A 23244-nucleotide genomic window follows, 5' to 3' on the forward strand; every position below is an offset into this window, starting at 1 on the left:
ACTAGCTTTAAAGAAGAATGATCAATCCTACTGCATCTAAGTAAGAAGAGCTGTATCCAGGGACACATCAAGTGGTGCCCAGGAGGCTGCTGCTTTGTCCACTTCTTTTTCATGGATCCAGTCATAAGCACAAGACATGTCATCAACCAATTCTTCCAGCTTAAACCGTAGGCTGGTTTCTTTTTCAGGACTTTCTACTGAATTACTACCACAAATGATGTTCCTGCCAATTTGAGTGCAGAGGTCCTGAGAATGGTGCCCAACTTAGAGTCTGCCAGGTTGTCTCCCCAAACATCAGCCTTCCCTGACTTAACCATATCCAGGCCCTTCCAGACCATGGCCACAACTGATCTTGAGTCCATGCACTTCTCTAGCCCTGGGAAGAATGAGCGGTCTTTCAGAGCAACATATTGCTGCTCAAAGTGTTCATCAGAGACCTGAAAGAACATCATGGCCACAATACAGAATCCTTCTTGTTCAAAGGCCTTGATGATCTTGCCCATGAGGCCTCAGTGCACGTCATCTGATGGCAATGAAGGTGCTCTGGATGTCAGCTAAGTTCCAGGAAGCTAGAGGGATGTGGATGACTCCTGTTCTGCTGTGCCAGAGCTGAACCTGGAAACTCTGTATCTTTAAATTAAAATTTTGTTTGACTAATTGTAAACATTTCTTTTTTCCCCTAAAAAACTTCAGAGTGACAAAGACACTCTCCTTGACCAAACTGTAGTCAGGTGTTTCTGAGGTCTTTTCTGGACTGTGCCTCAACCTTGGGCTTTAGTCACCATCCTTTTAGAGTCAAGTTTTAGCAATAATCTTCCTGAGTCAGTTTAGAAACATTTCCCCTACCCATGCTATCTGATCACCCGTGATATATGATCAAAATTCTCATTCCCTGTCACTCCCCACCCTCCATATCTCATCACTCTGACTTGCCTTCTGCAAAATTAAATGCATGTATAGGAAATGTAAATAAATAAACTTTCAAATGAGTTTTTTGGGGTAAGTTTGTAAAGTTTATGCATCTGAAGTTATCAAAGTTTAAAGCAGCACCAAGATATTTGGGACATGTTATCTATTGATTGAATACAATTTGTACAAGATGTCATTCAATATAAATTCTTTAAAGAAAAAGAACATTTCATTGCAAATGGAGGGGAAAAGTTTTATTTGCATTTTATCTTGAAAATAAGATAAAAATTAAAGAATAAATATTTTTCTTAATTTTATTAAAATAAGGGATATAATATTTTTGGATCATTAATTTTATTTTGTTTTTTAAATTAATTTATTTTTTAATTGAAGTATAATCACTTTACAGAATTTTGTTGTTTTCTGTCAAACCTCAAAATGAATAAGCCATAGTTTAACACTGGACTGGAAGAAGCACAAGCTGGAATCAAGATTGCCGGGAGAAATATCAATAACCTCATATATGCAGATGACACCACTCTTATGGCAGAAAGTGAAGAGGAACTAGAAAGCCTCTTGATGAAAGTGAAAGTGGAGAGTGAGAAAGTTGGCTTAAAGCTCAACATTCAGAAAATGAAGATCATGGCATCCGGTCCCATCACTTCATGGGAAATAGATGGGGAAACAGTGGAAACATTGTCAGACTTTATTTTTCTGGGCTCCAAAATCACTGCAGATGGTGACTGCAGCCATGAAATTAAAAGACACTTACTCCTTGGAAGGAAAGTTATGACCAACCTAGATAGCATATTGAAAAGCAGAGACATTACTTTGCCAACAAAGGTTCGTCTAGTCAAGGCTATGGTTTTTCCTGTGGTCATGTATGGATGTGAGAGTTGGACTGTGAAGAAGGCTGAGCGCCGAAGAATTGATGCTTTTGAATTGTGGTGTTGGAGAAGACTCTTGAGAGTCCCTTGGACCGCAAGGAGATGCAACCAGTCCATTCTAAAGGAGATCAGCCCTGGGATTTCTTTGGAAGGAATGATGCTAAAGCTGAAACTCCAGTACTTTGGCCACCTCATGTGAAGAGTTGACTCACTGAAAAAGACTCTGATGCTGGGAGGGATTGGGGGCAGGAGGAGAAAGGGACAACAGAGAATGAGATGACTCGATGGCATCACTGACTTGATGGACGTGAGTCTGGGTGAACTCTGGGAGTTGGTGATGGACAGGGAGGCCTGGTGTGCTGTGATTCATGGGGTCGCAAAGAGTCGGACATGACTGAGCAACTGATCTGATCTGATACAAATATCCCCTCCCTTTTGAAGCTCCCTCCCAACTCCTTCCCCATTCCACCCCTCTAGATTGATACAGAGCCCCTTTTTGAGTTTCCTAAGCCATACAGAAAATTTCCATTGGCTATCTATTTTACATATAGTAATATAAGTTTCCATGTTATTCTTTCCATACATCTTACCCTCTCTTCCCCTCTCTCCATGTCTGTAAGTCTATTCTCTATGTCTTTTTCACCATTGTGCTAAGTCACTTCAGTCATGTCTGACTCTGTGCAACCCCATAGACGGCAGCCCACCAGGCTTCCCCGTCCCTGGGATTCTCCAGGCAAGAACACTGGAGTGGGTTGCCATTTCCTTCTCCAATGCATGAAAGTGAAAAGTGAAAGTAAAGTCGCTCAGTCGTGTCCAACCCTCAGCGACCCCATGGACTGCAGCCTTCCAGGCTCCTCTATCCATGGGATTTTCCAGGCAAGAGTACTGGAGTGGGGTGCCATTGCCTTCTCCATTTTCACCATTGCTGCCCTGTAAATAAATTCTTCAGTACCATTTTTCTAGATTCTGTATATATGTGTTAGAATACGATATTTCTCTTTCTCTTTCTGACTTCCTTCACTCTTTATAATAAGCTCTAGATTCATCCACTTCATTAGAACTGACTCAAATGTGTTCCTTTTTATGGTTGAGTAATATTCCATTGTGTATATGTACCACAACTTCTTTATCCATTCATCTGTCGATGGACATCTAGGTTGCTTCCATGTTCTAGCTATTGTAAATAGTGCTGCAGTGAACAATGGGATACATGTGTCTTTTTCAATTTGGTTTCCTCAGGGTATATGCCTCAGAGTGGGGTTGCTGGGTCATATGGTGGTTTTATTCTTAGTTTTTTAACAACTCTCCATACCATCTTCTATAGTGCCTGTATGAATTTACATTCCCGTCAACGGTGCAAGAGTATTGCCTTTTCTCCACACCATCTCCAGCATTTATTGTTTGTAGACTTTTTGATGATGACCATTCTGACTGGTGTGAGGAGATATTTCATTGTAGTTTTGATTTGCATTTCTCTAATAATGAGTGATGTTGAGCATCTTTTCATGTGTTTGTTAGCCATCTGTATATCTTCTTTGGGGAAATGTCTGTATGGGCCTTTTTCCCACTTTTTGATTGGGTTGTTTGTTTTTCTAGTATTGAGTTATATGAGCTGCTTGTGTATTTTGGAAATGAATCCTTTGTCACTTGTTTCACTTGCTATTATTTTTTCCTATTCTGAGGGTTGTCTTTTCACCTTGCTTATAGTTTCCTGTGCTGTGCAAAAGCTTTTAAGTTTAATCAGGTCCCACTTGTTTACTTGTTTTTATTTCCATTACTCTAGGAGGTGGGTCATTGAGGATCCTGCTTTGATTTATGTCCTCGAGGATTCTGCCTATGTTTTCCTATAAGAATTTTATACTTTCTGGTCTTACATTTAGGTCTTCAATCCATTTTGAGTTTACTTTTGTGTATGGTGTTAGGAAGTGTTCTAATTTCATTCTTTTACATGTAGCTGTCCAGTTTTCCCAGAACCATTTATTGAAGAAGCTGTCTTTGCCCCATTGTATATTCTTGCCTCCTGTGTCAAAAATAAGGTATCCACAAGTGCATGGGTTTATTTCTGGGCTTTCTATCTTGTTTCATTGGTCTATATTTCTGTTTTTGTGCCAGTGCCATATTGTCTTGATGACTGTAGCTTTGTAGTATAATCTGAAGTCAGGAAGGTTGATTCCTCCAGCTCCATTCTTCTTTCTCAAGACTACTTTGGCTATTTGGGATCTTTTGTCTTTCCATATGAACTGTGAAACTTTTTGTTCTAGTTCTGTGAAAAATGTCACTAATAATTTGATAGGGATCACATTGAATCTGTAGATTACATTTGTTAGTATAGTCATTTTCATGATATTGATTCTTCCTACCCAGGAACATGGAATATCTCTCCATCTGTTTATGTCATCTTTTATTTCTTTCATCAATGTCTTGTAATTTTCTGTACAGTTCTTTTGTCTCCTTCAGTTCAGTTCAGTTCAGTCACTCAGTCGTGTCAGACTCTTTGCGACCCCATGAATCACAGCACTCCAGGCCTCCCTGTCCATCACCAACTCCCAGAGTCCACTCAAACTCATGTCCATCGAGTCGGTGATGCCATCCAACCATCTCATCCTCTGTTGTCCCCTTCTCCTCCTACCCCCAATCCCTCCCAGCATCAGAGTCTTTTCCAATGAGTCAACTCTTCGCATGAGGTGGCCAAAGTACTGGAGTTTCAGCTTCAGCATCAGTCCTTCCAATGAACACCCAGGACTGATCTCCTTTAGAATGGACTGGTTGGATCTCCTTTCAGTCCAAAGGACTCTCCAGAGTCTTCTCCAACACCGCAGTTCAAAAGCATCAATTCTTTGGTGCTCAGCTTTCTTCACAGTCCATCTCTCACATCCATACATGACCAATGGAAAAACCACAGACTTGACTAGATGGACCTTTGTTGGCAAATTAATGTCTCTGCTTTTGATATGCTGTCTAGGTTGGTCATAACTTTCCTTCCAAGGAGTAGTGAAGTGAGGTCGCTCAGTGGTGTCCTACTCTTTGCGACTCTGTAGACTGTAGTCCACCAGGCTCCTCCGTCCATGTGATTCTCCAGACAAGAATACTGGAGTGGATTGCCATTTCCTTCTCCAGGGGATCTTCCCAACCCAAGGATCGAACCCAGGTCTCCTGCATTGGAAACAGAGGCTTTAACCTCTGAGCCACCAGGGAAGCCACAAGGAGTAAGCATCTTTTAATTTCATGGCTGCAGTCACCATCTGCAGTGATTTTGGAGCCCCCAAAAATAAAGTCTGACACTGTTTCACCATCTATTTCCCATGAAGTGATGGGGCCAAATGCCATGATCTTAGTTTTCTGAATGTTGAGCTTTAAGCCAACTTTTTCACTCTCCTCTTTCACTTTCATAAGAGGCTTTTTAGTTCGTCTTCACTTTCTGCCATAAGGGTGTTGTCATCTGCATATCTGAGGTTATGGATATTTCTCCTGGCACTCTTGATTCCAGCTTGTGCTTCTTCCAGCCCAGCGTTTCTCAAGATGTACTCTGCATGTAAGTTAAATAAACAGGGTGACAATATACAGCCTTGACGTACTCCTTTTCCTATTTGGAACCAGTCTGTTGTTCCATGTCCAGTTCTAACTGTTGCTTCCTTACCTGCATACAGATTTCTCAAGAGGCAGGTCAGGTGGTCTGGTATTCCCATCTCTTTCAGAATTTTCCAGTTTATTGTGATTCACACAGTCAAAGGCTTTGGCATAGTCAATAAAGCAGAAATAGATGTTTTTCTGGAACTCTCTTGCTTTTTCCATGATCCAGCAGATGTTGGCAATTTGATCTCTGGTTCCTCCGCCTTTTCTAAAACCAGCTTGAACATCTGGAAGTTCACAGTTCATGTATTGCTGAAGTCTGGCTTGGAGAATTTTGAGCATTACTTTACTAGCGTGTGAGATGAGATGAGTGCAATTGTGCAGTAGTTTGAGCATTCTTTGGCATTGCCTTTCTTTGGGATTGGAGTGAAAACTGACCTTTTCCAGTCCTTAGGTAAGTTTATTCCGAGATATTTAATTCTTTTTGTTGCAATGGTGAATGGGATTGATTGCTTCATTTCTCTTTCTGATTTTTCATTGTTAGTATATAGAAATGCAAGTGATTTCTGTGTATTGATATTGTATCTTGCAACTTTGCTAAATTCACTGGTTAGCTCTAGTAATTTTATGATACTATCTTTGGGGTTTTCTATGTACAGTATCATGTCATCTGCAAACGGTGAGAGTTTTACTTCTTTTCCAATCTGGATTCCTTTTATTTCTTTTTCTTTTCTGACTGCTGTAGCTAGGACTTCCAGGACTGTGTTGAATAATAGGTGGGAAAGTGGACACCTTTGTCTTATTCCTGATCTTAGGGGAAATGCTTTCAGTTTTTCACCATTGTGAATAATGTTTGCTGTAGGCTTATCCTATACGGTTTTTACTATGTTGAAGTAAGTTCCTTCTATGCCCATTTTTTAAAGAGTTTTATTCATAAATGGGTGCTGAATTTTGTCAAAGGCTTTTTCTGCATCTATTGAGGTTATCATATGGTTTTTATCTTTCAACTTATTAATATGGTGTATCACATTGATTGATTTGAAAATATTGAATAATCCTTGTATCCCTGAAATAAACTCAACTTGATCATGGTGTATGAGTTTTTGATGAGTTGCTGAAGTCTGTTTCCTAAAATTTTGTTGAGGATTTTTGCATCTATGTTCATCAGTGATAACTGGCCTGTAGTTTTCTTTTTGGGTTATCTTTGTCTGGTTTGGGTACCAGGGTGATGGTGGGCTCATAGAATGAGTTTGGAAGTGTTCCTTCCTCTGCAAATTTTTGAAAAAGTTTTAGAAGGATAGGCATTAGCTCTTCTCTAAATGCTTGATAGAATTCTGTGAAGCTATCTGGTCCTGGGCTTTTGTTTTTTGAGAGATTTTTGATCACGGCTTCAATTTCAGTGCTTGTAATTGAGTTATTCATAATTTCTATTTCTTCCTGGTTCAGTCTTGGAAGATTGAACTTTTCTAAGAATCTGTCCATTTCTTTCATGTTATCCATGTTATTGCCATATAGTTGTTCATAATAGACTCTTTTAATCCTTTGTATTTCTGCATTGTCTGTTGTAACCTCTCCTTCTTCATTTCTAATTTTGTTGATTTGATTCTTCTTTTTTTCTTGGTGAGTCTGGCTAAAGGTTTGTCAATTTTGTTTATCTTCTCAAAGAACCAGCTTTTAGTTTTATTAATCTTTACTACTGCTTATTTCATTTCTTTTCATTTATTTCTGCTCTCATCTTTATGATTTATTTCCTTCTACTAATTTTGGGGTGTTTTTGTTCTTCTTTTTCCAGTTGTTTTAGCTGTAAAGTTAGGTTGTCTATTCAATGTTTTTCTTGTTTCTTGAGGTAGGGTTGATTCCTACAAACTTCCCTCTTAGAACTGCTTTTGCCACATCCCATAGATTTTGAGTTGTTGTGTTTTCAATTGTCATTTGTTTCTAGAAATTTTTTAATTTCTCTTTTGATTTCTTCAGTAACTTGTTGTTTATTTAGAAATGTATTGTTTAATCTCCATGTGTTTGTGTTTTTTACATTTTTTTTTTTTTGTAATTGATATCTAGTCTCATAGCATTGTGGTCAGAGAAGATGCTTGATACAATTTCAATTTTCTTAAATTTACTGAGGTTTGATTTGTGACCCAAGATGTGGTCTATCCTGGAGAACGTTCCGTGTGCACTTGAGAAGAATATGTATTCTCCTGCATTTGGATGGAATGTCCTGAAGATATCACTGAGATCCATCTCATCTAATGTATCATTTAAGACTTGTGTTTCCTTATTAATTTCCTCTTTTGATGATCTGTCCATTGGTGTGAGTGGGGTGTTAAAGTCTTCTATTATTATTGTGTTATTGACAATTTCTCCTTTTATGTCTAATAGTGTTTGTCTTCTGTATTGAGGTGCTCCTATGTTGGGTGCCAAGATATTTACAATTGTTATGTCTTCCTCTTGGATTGATCCCTTGATAATTATGTAGTGTCCTTTCTTATCTCTTGTAATATTCTTTAAGGTCTATTGTGTCTGATATGAGGATTGCTACTCCAGCTTTCTTTTCCTTCCCATTTGCATGGAATATATTTTTCCATCCTCTCACTTTCAGTTTATATTCGTCTTTAGGTCTGAAGTGGGTTTCTTGTAGACAGCATATATATGGGTCTTGTTTTTGTATCCATTCAGTCAGTCTGTCTTTCAGTTGGAGCATTTAATCCATTTACGGTTAAAATATTTATTGATATATATGTTCCTATTGCCATTTTCTTAATTGTTTGGTGTTGATTTTGTAGATCTTTTTTTCTTCTCTTGTATTTCTTGACCATATAAGTCCCTTTAGTATAGCTGGTTTGATGGTACTGAATTCACTTAACTTTTGCTTGTCTGAAAAGCTTTTTATTTCTCCATCAATTTTGAATGAGATCCTTTCTGAGTACAATAATTTTGGTTGTAGATTTTTCCCTTTCAGTACTTTAAATATATCTTGCCTTTCCCTTCTGACCTTCAGAGTCTCTGCTGAAAGATCAGCTGTTAAACGAAAGGGGTTTTCCCTTGTATTTTACTTGTTTCTTTTCCCGTGCTGCTTTTAATATTTATTCTTTGTGTTTAGTCTTTGTCAGTTTGATTAGTATGTGTCTTGGCGTGTTTCTCCTTAGGTTTATACTGTATGGGACTCTTTGTGCCTCTTGGACCTGATTGACTATTTCCTTTTCCATGTTGGGGAAATTTTCAACTATAATCTCTTCTAAAATTATATCATATCCTTCCTTTTTATCTTCTTCTTCTGGGACCCCTATAATTTGGATGTTGGTACATTTGATATGGTCCCAGAGGTCTCTGAGACTGTCCTCAGTTATTTTCATTCTTTTTACTTTATTCGGCTCTTCAGAAGTTATTTCCACCATTTTATCTTTCAGCTCACTGATTCATTCTTATGTTTCAGATATCCTACTATTGATTCCTTCTAGAGTATTTTAATTTCAGTAATTGTGTTATCTCTGTATGTTTATTCTTTAATTCTTCTAGATCTTTGTTAATTGATTATTATATTTTCTCCATTTTGTTTTCAAGGTTTTTGATCATCTTTACTATCATTATTCTGAATTACTTTTCAGGTAGTTTGCCTATTTCCTCTTCTTATTTGGACTTCTGTGTTTCTAGTTTGTCCCTTCATTTGTGTAGTATTTCTCTGCCTTTTCATTTTTTAAAAAAAACTTATTGTATTTGAGATCTTCTTTTCCCAGGCTTCAAGTTTGTATTCTCTCTTTCTTTTGGTTTCTGCTCTCGTAAGGTTGGTCCAGTGGTTTGTGTAAGCTTCATATAGGGTGAGATTTGAGCTGAGTTGTTTTATTCCCTGCTCTGATGGGCAAGGCTGAGTGAGGTGGTAATCCTGCTGATGATTGGGTTTGTATTTTCATTTTGTTTGTTGTTTAAATGAGGCATCCTGCACAGGGTGCTACTGGTGGTTGGGTGATGCCAGGTCTTGTGTTCAAGTGGTTTCTTTTGTGTGAGTTCTCACTATTTGATACTCCCTATGGTTAGTTCTCTGGTAGTCTATGGTCTTGGAGTCAGTGGTCCCACTCCAAAGGCTCAGGGCTTGATCTCTTCATCTAAGACTGATGAGATGAAAATGACCTTTTTGTTTTTCAGACCTCCTGTTGTAGTTATTTCCAAAATCTGGTCGATTACATCTTCAGTTTCTCTGTATCTGGCATGCCTCGGGAGCCACAGTTCCTCTATATTGGCAGGGATATCATTTTAATTGGTTTATTTCTTGGCATTCCCAAGGTATGTATCTAGAGTGTTTTGCTATAATTTTTTTCTGACAAAATTATATAAAAGCACAATATGAAGTAATTTGCTTCATGTCTGACTTTTGCAACAGGGTTCTAAAGCAGGTAGTTTTTGCTAAAATATGCAAGCTCTGTTTGCTAAACATTTTGATTTTAAAACAATGTTGTTTAAAGCATTTTTCTTGTTCCCATGCTTCATTTTCTTTTCTTTAATTGCTAACTGGACTGATGAAATGGTCTGCTCTGTGACTTGTATAGTTCTCAAAGTCACTTTTATTGATTTCATGGCATTCTATATTTTTTGTATGATTTTAATTTTTACATTATAATTGACTTGCACTGTATTTTTATTGTATTATTTGAAGTAATATCTGATAATAAGAGACTGACAAATAATGCAGTATGACATGTAGGAATATATAATTCACTTAGGCTTGCTGCTAAGTCCCTTCAGTTGTGTCCGACTCTGTGCGACCCCATAGACTGCAGCCCACCAGGCTCCCCTGTCCCTGGGATTCTCCAGGCAAGAACACTGGAGTGGGTTGCTATTTCCTTCTCCAGTGCATGAAAGTGAAAAGTGAAAGTGAAGTTGCTCAGTCGTGTCCAACTCCCAGCGACCCCATGGACTGCAGCCTACCAGGCTCCTCTGTCCGTGGGATTTTCCAGGCAAGAGTACTGGAGTGGGGTGCCATTGCTTTCTCCTCACTTAGGCTTAGGAATGAATAATTAAGCTATTCAAATAGGCTATTTTAATACCATAATTAATAATTACTTTATTTTTCCCTATCTAACCTCACAACTGTGTGGACTCAGAAAAGTTCTACTCAGATAGTCATCACATCCTTTTATCATGCAAATGTTATGTGTTTTTTGGAAATTTCCTTTTTTAGGTAAGTTATATATTGGATATTTTTCCATGTCAGGACCTATGGATATACTTTATTCTTTTAGCTGGTATGTATGCCTCAGAGGTTTATCTAGTCTTTGTTGGTGAAAATTTGTGAAACTTATTTTTCAATAATATACTGAGTATCTTGCATACGCTTTTTTAGTGATATGAGAATATTTATCTAGAATAGCTATTCAGTAGACTTGCTGGGTTGAGATGATAGGTATTTTACATTTCAATGTATTTTATCAGTATGTGCTTTTCAATGCATTGGCCAATTATATACTTCCCTGGACAGTATATGAACACCCCATTATCATGTCTGTCCAATCTGTGAATGTTTCAACGTTTCTTTTTTTTCAACCTGATGGATAAAAACCTACATTTCATGTTTTAATTTGTTTTTTTTTTTTTTTTCCCTGCTAACCAACAAGGTTGAGTGCTTTTTTGTATTTATATTGCTACTGTTTCATTTTTATGTGAATATTCTTCATGTACATTTTGCCCACTTTTCTGTTGAATTGTTTGCCTTTTTCCTGTTGAATTTATAAGGCTATAAAAGATGCTTACTCCTTGGAAGGAAAGTTATGACCAACCTAGATAGCATATTCAAAAGCAGAGACATTACTTTGCCAACAAAGGTTCATCTAGTCAAGGCTATGGTTTTTCCAGTGGTCATGTATGGATGTGAGAGTTGGACTGTGAAGAAGGCTGAGCGCCGAAGAATTGATGCTTTTGACTGTGGTGTTGGAGAAGACTCTTGAGAGTCCCTTGGACTGCAGGAGAGCCAACCAGTCCATTCTGAAGGAGATCAGCCCTGGGATTTCTTTGGAAGGAATGATGCTAAAGCTGAAACTCCAGTACTTTGGCCACCTCATGAGAAGAGTGGACTCATTGGAAAAGACTCTGATGCCTGGGAGGGATTGGGGGCAGGAGGAGAAGGGGACGACAGAGGATGAGATGGCTGGATGGCATCACTGACTCAATGGACGTGAGTCTGGGTGAACTCTGGGAGTTGGTGATGGACAGGGAGGCCTGGCATGCTGCGTTTCATGGGGTTGCAAAGAGTCGGACACGACTGAGCGACTGAACTGAACTGAACTGAAGTACTAAACTCTAATATCTTATATATCACACGTATTTTCTACTTGACTATTGCTTGTCTGTTCATTTTATTTATTTTAATGTTGACCTGTTTATGAATTTTGAATTTTAAAAAGTTATCTTCCCTATTTTTGATTGTATTTCCTTCTAATGCTTTTTTTTTATTTTAGTTTTAACAGTTTGAAAAACTAGCTTCTTAATCTACTGGAAATTTGAGTTTTTGAGAAGTGTGAAGCAAGGAAATCCGGTGGGCTCTACATTTAAAATATGTCCAAACCTGTCACTACTCTCTACCCAAGCTACTCCTCTGGTTCAAAACACCATCACAAGTTCTGGATTTCTGCTTCCCTGATTGTCTTACGTATACACTTGCTTCTGAGAGGCTATTTTCAACACAACCTAGCAGAGACATCTTTTCAAAAAGCAGTATACCAATAGCTGCCCTTTTTACTAAGAGTGAAACCAGTGTTTTAAGGTTAAAATGATCTGGCCTTATCTCTTCCTATGTGTCAAAGAGGGTAGACCTCTTTGTCTACCCCTGCTTCTGCCCCTCACCATCCTCTGTGCCTTGGCTTCAGTTTATACACCACCCCAGGCCTGCTCACCTGCCCTGCTTTCTACTTACAGTAGTGACTTGCTGTGTCTCACTGGCCTAGAGCCAGGTTGCTGCTGTGGCAGCTGCTTCTGCTTTAGACTGATATTCCTACTGTGCCCGCTGCTCCTGATCTCCCTTTAATACCTGGATACAACTTCCTCTTACTTCCTGTTTCTATGTTCCACGTTGTCACTGATTTTCAAGATATGGGTTGCAGCTCTCCATTTCACTAAGCACCACACATGTGCAGCTTGGAAGTGTAAGGGGCTAATTCATAAAAGATGGAACTTTGACTGAAGGGGTATGGGAGTGAGTGGATAAATTCTTCTCTCTTCTCCCTCCTTTTAAAGGAACACATGTATACCTGTGGCGGAATCATTTTGATATTTGGCAAAACTAATACAATTATGTAAAGTTTAAAAATAAAATAAAATTAAAAGCCAAAATAAAATAAAATAAAATAAAGGCAGAGTAGCTTTATGTGATCTTTCTAAAGATGTCGTACATGACCCAGGCATCAGTTTACATAAAGCTGTATCCCAATCCATAACACTCTGCCTTATTTTGTCCTATCTCATCCTCTACTAGGCCTTCACTGGTGGTTTAGATGGTAAAGAATCTGCCTCCAGTGTGGGAGACCAGGTTTTGATCCCTGAGTTAGGAAGATCCCTTGGAGAAGGGCATCTTCTGGAGAAGGGCAACCCACTCCAGTATTCTTGCCTAGATAACCCCCATGGACAGAGGTGCCTGGTGGGTTATAGTCCATGGGATTGCAAAGAGTCAGAGACAACTGAGTTGTCACACTTACACACACACACACACACACACACCTCTACTTTATTCCATTTTCCCAGTGTTCATGCTTCCCTGGGATTGTATTTCCCAATAAAATGTTAGCAAAAATATGTTTCCTTCAGAGTCTGTTTTCTAGTGGAACACTTAGTGCAAATATTTATTCTTAATTATTTTGTACACTTATATTTGTTTCTAGGCTAGCTATGTCTTCTAGTTATTCCCTTCATACCCATTCCTCAATGTCATAGAGAAATCTGTTCCCTTGAATATGTGAACTGTTCATGGGAGGACTGTGAAATATGATAAAAGAACTAAAAATAACCAACTGGCATGTCCAATAGCAGTTACCTCAACAGTTCTAACTCACATCTGACAGTCCTCCTGTATTTCCTATCTCAGTATTAACACTGCCAGATAGCCAGTTGCTTCAACCTGAAACTTTAGAATAATCCTTAAATCCCCATATCCGGTTGGCTAACAATCTTTTTAATGCACTTGCTCAAACATCTCCAAAATATTTTCTCTTCTCCCTAATGACCTTGCATTCATCGGAGTTCTGTGCTCTGTCAGATGTCAGCTTAAGTGTCACCTACTCAGAGCAGCTCTCTTGACACCCTATTTAAAGAGCCTTCACTTTATAGATGTTGTACCCTGTTTATTTCCTTCACAGTGTTAAAACAAATCGTTAATGACTCATTTAAACCTTTTTAACTAATTTATCATTTGTTTCTTCATTGGAATGTAAATGCTATGTTTTCTGTAGTAGCCACAGTGTCTATTCTAGTCATAGCAGGGTCTCTATAAAGAATGGATGACTGAGGAATACAATACTTTTTTATTAGGGTCATTTGTTTCTACTTTCCTTACTCAGCTGTTCTAATCAATCCTCTACACTGATAGAATTAAATTAAATTAAATTAAAACAGAGATCTGATCATGTTACTTCCCAATTTAAAATCTTTATTTTCATAAGTACAAGATAGACATCAATTTCTTCAGCCTATGAAAAGAAGCAAAAATGGATTAAAGACCCAAATGCAAGGTTGGATACTATAAAACAGAGGAAAACATACACAGAATACTCTTTGACATAGATCACAGCAGTTTTTTTTTTGATCCATCTCCTAGAATAATGGAAATAAAACCAAAAAATAATAAATGGGATTTAAGTAAATTTAAAAGCTTTTGTACAGCAAAGAAAACCATCAGCAATACAAAAAGACAACATACGGAATGGGAGAAAATATTTGCAAATGCCATGACCAATCAGGTATTAATATCTAACATATATAAACAGCTTGTAAAACTCAACATCAAAAAGAAAAAAAAAAACACCTCATTAAAAAATAAAAGAACTGACATTGTTTCCAAAGAGGAAATGCAGGTGACCAATGGGCATGGGAAATAAAAAAGATGCTCAACAGCACTAATCATCAGGGAGATGCAAATGAAAACCAAAATGAGGTATCACCACACACCTATAAGAATGGCTATCATCAAAAAGACTACAAATTACAAATATTTATAAGTATGTGAAGAGAAGGGAACCCTTGTACCTTGTTGCAGGGAATGTAAGTTGGTACAGCCATTGTGGAAAACAGTATGGAGGCTTCTCAAAAAACTAAAACTATATTTTTAAAAAGTATTAATTTATTTTGGCTCTGCAGGGTCTTCATGGCTACATGGCCTTTTCTCTAGTTGCAGCAAGCTGGCGCTACTCTTCATTGCAGTGAGTGGGGTTCTCATTGTGGCGGCTTCTCTTGTTGTGGTGCACAGGTTCTAGAGTGTGGGTTCTAGAGAGTATAGTTGCATCCTGTGGGCTCAGTGGTTGCAGTTCCTCGGCTCTAGGGCACAGGCTCAGTAGTTGTGGTGCTTGGGCTTTTGCTCCAAAGCATGTGGGATCTTCCTGGACCAAGGATCGAACCCCTGTCTCCTGTGTCGGCAGGCAGATTCTTTACCACTGAACCACCAGGGAAGCCCTAGAACTACTTTCAGTCTCCTTTAAATGAAGTTTTAAGTAGAATTGAATGTACAGTACTAGGTCAAAATATTATAATTCATATTCGGTCTCAAATTATTCATTGAAAAAACCTGATCCTCCATAGTTTTGTAATTTAAAAAGCCCATGAATTTGTCTAGAGTATATTTATCCTTTCTCCATAGATGTTTTTGACAAGTTTTTCATAGATTTTAAATTTTTTTTCTATTTTTAATGTTTCTTTTATTTGCTATTTTAAAATTTTATTTTTTTCATATTTTAGAATCTTAACAATTAAACAGTATCATTTTCTAGATAGAGCTATAGAAATTACACAAAATATAATTGTACTTTGTGATTAGCCTGTGGGGTTAATTTCTCTTATGCCATTCTTTCTTCCGCAGATTACATGTTTATGTGTGGCAATTAATGAAAATTTACATTTTAATATATTTGCTTCAAAAATAATTTAAAAAGCATACATAATTGACATGAAGCTTTTGTATTGGCCATGTAACTGACTTAGTTTTCTGTATTGTACTGGTCCTATAATATTTTGGAAACTTTTTTATTACTACATTTATTTCCATGCAGGTTTAGAAAATTAATTTTATTTATTTATTCTTGGCTGTGTGGAGTCCTTGCTGCTGCACAGGCTTTTCTCCAGTTGCAGAGAGTGGTGGCCACTCTCTAATTGTGGTGCGTAGGCTTCTTATTACAGTGGCCTTATCACTGCTGAGCACGGGCTCCAAGGTGCCTGGGCTTCAGCAGCTGTTGCATGTGGTCTCAGTACTTGTGGCTCCCAGGCATAATTGTGCCACATGGGCCCAGCTGCCCCAAGGTAAGTGGGATCTCTAGGATCAGGGATTGAACCCGGTGTCTCCTGTGTTGGCAGGTAGACTCATTACCACTGAGTCACCAGGGAAGCCCCTATTTCCATCCAGTTTAATGGCATGATTTAATTAATTCCTCCTAAGTAAAATATTAAAATAGTATTTCTAAGTTTTTCTGTTTTCAGAGTGTTTTAACAATTTTGTCTTGAATTATAATTTGTTCCTTTCAGATCTATGCTGTTCTAACTTATACATTTTTCTTTTTAAGTTAGTCTTTTAAATTACATTGACCTTTGAACAATGTGGGAGTGAGGGTTTCAACCCTCTCTATTCAGTTTAAAAAATCCATGTATACCTATAACTAACCCTCCATGTTGATGTTTTCTTTACATGCATGGTTCCTCCATATCTGCAGTCTGCATTCTCAGATTCAACCAGTTGTGTGTTGTGCAGCACCAGAATATTTAGTATTTTTAAAAATCCATGTACAGTCGGACCCAACTGTAGATAGATAAAACATACTTTTTCAAAAAAAAGTTTCCTACCTTTTAAATCAACTCTTTAATTTTCTGACCTTTAATACTACTTTGTAGGATAAAATGTTACCACATTCATTGCCAATAAAAGATTTAGTGATTAATGATTTAGAGAATACATTTTGAGAGTCCTTAGCTTATTAATAAGTAGTGCTATGACTTCCTCATTATTTATAAAATGGATAAATTCAATAAATAATCTGACATAATTTTATAGATTTGTAAGAAATGTTAACTTTCTTAGCTGAAATTATTTTCCCAATTATTTTCGTGATCTTCTCCTGTTTTCTTAGAGTTTGTGAGAAGCTATTAAGTATAGTTTGAAAAAATTTTAAACCTTGTGAGCCAATTCAAAGATCATATTATCAAATGCTAAGAAGTAATAGACTAGTATGAGGCTGTGATCCTCAAAATTGTTCTGCTCATTGCATTTCTTAAGTCATTAGGATGGATTATCATTATTTGTATTAAATATCCAGTCTTTTTTTTTTTTTTAACTGTAACTTTGAGACATTTACTCCTAGCCATGAGGAACTAATAGGTACTGAATTTCCTATATATAAACAACTAGGGAAAATATGAACAACTGGGGAAAATGGAAACATGCTATTTTAAGACACTAGAAAATAGTACCTTGAGAAAAAGAATGTCTTTAGAAAGATGAAACACACTAGTTGGTGCCAGTGATTGAACCAGCTTTCTGCTGGAGACAGTTTATGAACTGTAGGTCAGGCAGAGAAAACCCTAGCAAAGCACAGCAGTCCACTGAGTTGCAAGATAAATATCAGAGTTTGGGGAGGCAACTTAAACTTGCAAAGCAGAGTACTGGCGAAGAATGATTTTGTGGTATAAACCTCCAGGAATCTATTTGTTGGTCCACTTTTATTTTTTACTGAATATCAAGTTTTTCCAGGAAATTTGAAATTCTATGAAATCACATGAAGAATTCCAGATACAGAGGAACCGTGTATATAAATTAGAAGTTGAACATACAAGATTGGAAGACTGTCAATCTACTGGCTGTAACTGTCATTTCCAGCCAGTTACAGTGAAGAGGTATTACAGTTCTATAATCCTACACCTACCTTAGAGGAGTCATGCATTAATAGAAGAGCTAAACTAGACCTAACGGAAAGGCAATGGCAAGCCACTCCAGTACTCTTGCCTAGAAAATCCCATGGATGGAGGAGCCTGGTGGGCTACAGTCCATGGGGTCGCTACGAGTTGGACACGACTGAGCGACTTCACTTTCACTTTTCACTTTCACACAATGGAGAAGGCAATGGCAACCCACTCCAGTGTTCTTGCCTGGAGAATCCCAGGTACAGCAGAGCCTGGTGGGCTGCCATCTGTGGGGTCGCACAGAGTCGGACACGACTGAAGCCACTTAGCAGCAGCAAACTAGACCTAAAGTGAAGTCTACTGCATTTATACCCTTAAAAAAAATCTTAACAACTAACACTGAAAGGATTATGGTGATCCACAAAACACCTAATCTTAGCCAAAAGGCCAAGAAGTGACTAATATACAAAACAAAAAACATAATATTTGAAACGAAGAAATCAAAGTCCAGACACTCAACAACATAAAATTTTAATACTTCATCATTTTAACAATCAGTCAGTAATTAATGGACACACAAAGAAGTAGAAATATATAATCCGTGGTAGTAAAAAAAAAAAAAAAGTGCAGTAATAGAAACAACCAGAAATAGCAGTGATGTTTGAGTAAGCAGATAAGAACATAAAAATCTCCACTGTAAACATTTTCAAAGCATTAGAAATTAAATATGAATACAAGAACAATAGAAAAGGAAATCATAAAATTAAAACTTACAGAATCTAACTAAAAAAATGCAAATGCAATATAAAACATAAAAAAATGTAATGTAAAGGGGCTTGAAAACATATGTTACAAAGAAAAGATAACCCATAGTGCTAGAGACTGAATGTTTATGTCCTTCCAAAAAGTCATATGATAAAACCTAATTGCTAATGTAATGGAATTTGGAGGTGGTGCCTTTGGGAGGTGACTAAGTCATGAGAATAGAGACCTCATGAGTGAAATTAGTGCTTTTCTAAGAGAGACCCCTGAGAGCTCAATTACCCATATGTCGTATGGTCTATGGACCAAGAAGTCAACTCTCACCTTACACAGAATCTGCCAACCTCTTGATCTTGAACTTTCTAGCCTCTAGAACTCTGAGAAATAAATTTATGCTGTATAAGGCACTAAATGTATGATAACTTGTTATAGCAGCCCAAACAAAGACACATAGATACAACAATAGATAGTAATCAAAGAGAAAAAATAATTTTATTTAAAAAATTTTTTACTTTACAATATTGTATTGGTTTTGCCATACATTGACATGAATCTGCCATGGGTGTACATGTGTTCCCCATCCTGAACCCCGCTCCCACCTCCCTCCCCATCCCATCCCTCTGGGTCATCCCAGTGTACCAGCCCTGAGCACTCTGTCTCATGCATTGAACCTGGATTGGTGATTCATTTCACATATGATGATATACATGTTTCAATGCCATTCTCCCAAATAATCCCACTCTCTCCATCTCCCACAGAGTCCAAAAGACTGTTCTATACATCTGTGTCTCTTTTGCTGTCTCGCATAAAGGGTTATCATTACCATCTTTCTAAATTCCATATATATGCATTATTATACTGTATTGGTGTTTTTCTTTCTGGCTTACTTCACTCTGTATAACAGGCTCCCGTTTCATCTACCTCATTAGAACTGATTCAAATGTATTCTTTTTAATGGCTAAGTAATACTCCATTGTGTATATGTACCACACCTTTCTTATCCATTCGTCTGCTGATGGACATCTAGGTTGCTTCCATGTCCTGGCTATTGTAAACAGTGCTGCAATGAACATTGGGGTACACGTGTCTCTTTCAATTCTGGTTTCCTCAGTGTGTATGCCCAGCAGTGGGATTGCTGGATCATAAGGCAGTTCTATTTCCAGTTTTTTAAGGAATCTCCACACTGTTCTCCATAGTGGCTGTACTAGTTTGCATTCCCACCAACAGTGTAAGAGGGTTGCCTTTTCTCCACATCCTCTCCAGCATTTATTGCTTCTAGACTTTTGGATCGCAGCCATTCTGACTGGTGTGAAATGGTACCTCGTTGTGGCTTTGATTTGCATTTCTCTCACAGTGAGTGATGTTGAGCATCTTTTCTTGTGTTTGTTAGCCATCTGTATGTCTTCTTTGGAGAAATGTCTATTTAGTTCTTTGGCTCATTTTTTGATTGGGTTGTTTATTTTTCTGGAATTGAGCTGTAGGAGTTGCTTGTACATTTTTGAGATTAATTCTTTGTCAGTTGCTTCATTTGCTATTATTTTCTCCCATTCTGAAGGCTGTCTTTTCACCTTGCTTATAGTTTCCTTTGTTGTGCACAAGCTTTTAATTTTAATTAGGTCCCATTTGTTTATTTTTTCTTTTATTTCCAATATTCTGGGAGGTGGGTCATAGAGGATCCTGCTGTGATGTATGTCAGAGAATGTTTTGCCTATGTTTTCCTTTAGGAGTTTTATAGTTTCTGGTCTTACATTTAGATCTTTAATCCATTTTGAGTTTATTTTTGTGTATGGTGTTAGAAAGTGCTCTAGTTTTATTCTTTTATAAGTGGTTTACCAGCTTTCCCAGCACCACTTGTTAAAGAGATTGTCTTTTCTCCATTGTATATTCTTGCCTCCTTTGTCGAAGATAAGGTGTCCATAGGTGCATGGATTTATCTCTGGGCTTTCTATTTTGTTCCATTGATCTGTATTTCTGTTTTTGTGCCAGTACCATACTGTCTTGATGACTGTGGCTTTGTAGTAAAGACTGAAGTCAGGCAGGTTGATTCCTCCAGTTCCATTCTTCTTTCTCAAGATTGCTTTGGCTATTTGAGGTTTTTTGTATTTCCATGAGGCCACCATCACCCTAATACTGATGACAATAAAACCTGACAAAGATGCCACAAAAAAAGAAAACTATAGGCCAATATCACTGATGAACATAGATGCAAAAATCCTTAACAAAATTCTAGCAAAGAGAATCCAACAACATATTAAAAAGATCATACATCATGACCAAGTGGGCTTTATCCTAGGGATGCAAGGATTCTTCAATATCTGCAAATCTATCAATGTAATACACCACATTAACAAATTGAAAAATAAAAACCATATGATTATCTCAATAGATGCAGAGAAAGCCTTTGACAAAATTCAACATCCATTTATGATAAGAACCCTCCAGAATACAGGAATAGAAGGAGCATACCTCAACATAATAAAAGCTACATATGACAAACCCACAGCAAACATTATCCTCAATGGTGAAAAATTGAAAGCATTTCCCCTAAAGTCAGGAACAAGACAAAGGTGCCCATTCTCACCACTACTATTCAACACAGTTTTGGAAGTTTTGGCAACAGCAATCAGAGAAGAAAAATAAATAAAAGGAATCCAAATTTGAAAAGAAGAAGTAAAACTCTCACTGTTTGCAGATGACATGATCCATTACATAGAAAACCCTAAAGACTCCGCCAGAAAATTACTAGAACTAATCAATGAATATAGTAAAGTTGCAGGATATAAAATCAGTACACAGAAATCCCTTGCATTCCTATACACTTATAATGAGAAAATAGAAAGAGAAATTAAGGAAACAATTCCATTCACCATTGCAACGAAAAGAAAAAAATACTTAGGAATATATCTACCTAAAGAAACAAAAGACCTATATATAGAAAACTATAAAACACTGGAGAAAGAAATCAAAGAGGACACTAATAGATGGAGAAATATACCGTGTTCATGGATCGGAAGAATCAATGTAGTAAAAATGAGAATACTACCCAAAGCAATTTATAGATTCAATGCAATCCCTATCAAGCTACCAATGGTATTTTTCACAGAGCTAGAAAAAATAATTTTTGAAAAATGAACAGAATCAGACTTGATCTCAGATATAGAGGCAGGCGGGGGTGATGGTGGGAAAGGACATAAAAGATTATAGAAGAAATTGCTTAAATTTTCCAAAATTTTATGAAAACTCTGAGCTCACATTTTCAAGAAGCTTAATGATTCCTAAGCAATATAAACACCAAAGAAATCCATTTTAAGTTATACTCCCAGCTGGCACAGTGGCAAAGAATCCACCTGCCAATGCAGGAGATGTAAGAGACATGAGTTTGATCCCTGGGTTGGGAAGATCCCCTGGAGAAGGAAATAACAATCCATTCCAGTATTCTTGCCTGGAAAATTCCATGGACAGAAGAGCCTGGCAGGTTACAGTACACAGGGTTGCAAAGATTTAGACACAACTGAGCATGCATGCTTGCAATAATAAAATTTACCACACCAAGGATTACATAATAATCTTAAAATCAACCAGAATAAAGAGAAACAAAGAAAAGAATAATTGTAGACTTATCATCACCATCTAAGAGTTGCATATTGCATGCCATTTATATATACACAGAATGTATGTACATATATGTAGACTATCATTTATAATGTGTTATGATGTATAACTTATTTATATCAATGTATATATGTACAAGATATTTATGTATATATGATGTATAATATATATGTACAATGGTGCAGATGTAAATAGAATACTAAAAAATAAATAATTCCAAAAGAAAGAAAAAGACAAAATAAAGAATAAAGAATATATGGAGAAAATACAAAACACAAAAAGCTGGTTTATTTAACCCAATCATATCAATTATATTAAGTGTAAACTGTCTAAAGAAGAACTGCATGATAGAACTTTCAGTTATAAAGGAAATGTTCCTTGTCCATATGTCACCTATACTGTCCACAAATGGTTTTTGAACATTTCAACTGTGGCTAGGTTGACTGAAGATCTGAATTTTTTATGTCTTTATTGTAATTTATTTTAGTTTAAATAGCTATATGTGGTAAGTGGTCACTGCACTAGACAGTGGACATATCAACACCCCAGTAAGAAGGCAATAGTTATCAATCTAGATGAAAAAGCAAGATTCAGTTTAATATTGGCTGTAAGAGATACATTCTATATATGAACATTCAGATTGAAAAGTATAGGATAGAAAAAACATGTCAAGCAAACATTAATTATCAGAAATATGGAGTAGATATATGAACAATCTGATGACCTGAATCCAGATTGCCAGGAGAAATATCAATAACCTCAGATATGCAGATGACACCACCCTTATGGCAGAAAGTGAAGAACTAAAGAGCCTTTTGATGAAAGTGAAAGAGGAGAGTGAAAAAGTTGGCTTAAAGTTCAACATTCAGAAAACTAAAATCATGACATCTGGTCCCATTACTTCATGGCAAATAAATGGGGAAACAGTGGAAACAATGACAGACTTTATTTTTCTGGGCTCTAAAATCACTGCAGATGGTGACTTCAGCCATGAAATTAAAAGATGTTTGCTTCTTGGAAGAAAAGTTATGACCAACCTAGACAGCATATTCAAAAGCAGAGACATTACTTTGCCAACAAAGGTCTGTCTAGTCAAAGCTATGGTTTTTCCAGTAGTCATGTACAGATGTGGGACTTGGACTATAGAGAAAGCTGAGCACCAAAGAAGTGATGCTTTTGAACTGTGGTGTTGAAGACTCATCTTGAGAGTCCCTTAGACTGCAAGGAGAGCTAACCAGTCCATCCTAAAGGAAATCAGTCCTGAATACTCATTGGAAGGACTCATGCTGAAGCTGAAACTCCAATACTTTGGCCACCTGATGCAAAGAACTGACTCATTAGAAAAGACCCTAATGCTGGGAAAGATTGAAGGCAGAAGGAGAAGGGGACTCCAGAGGATGAGATGGCTCATCTCATTGACTCACCTCAT

At 37.2% G+C, this 23244-nt stretch overlaps 1 pseudogene; it reads right to left on the reverse strand.

Annotated features, from left to right (window-relative positions):
- LOC133254350 (putative nucleoside diphosphate kinase) lies at positions 1–23244 on the reverse strand (annotated as a pseudogene).

Source organism: Bos javanicus, chromosome 9 (assembly GCF_032452875.1).
Source record: "Bos javanicus breed banteng chromosome 9, ARS-OSU_banteng_1.0, whole genome shotgun sequence".
NCBI classification, from domain to species: Eukaryota; Metazoa; Chordata; class Mammalia; order Artiodactyla; family Bovidae; genus Bos; species Bos javanicus.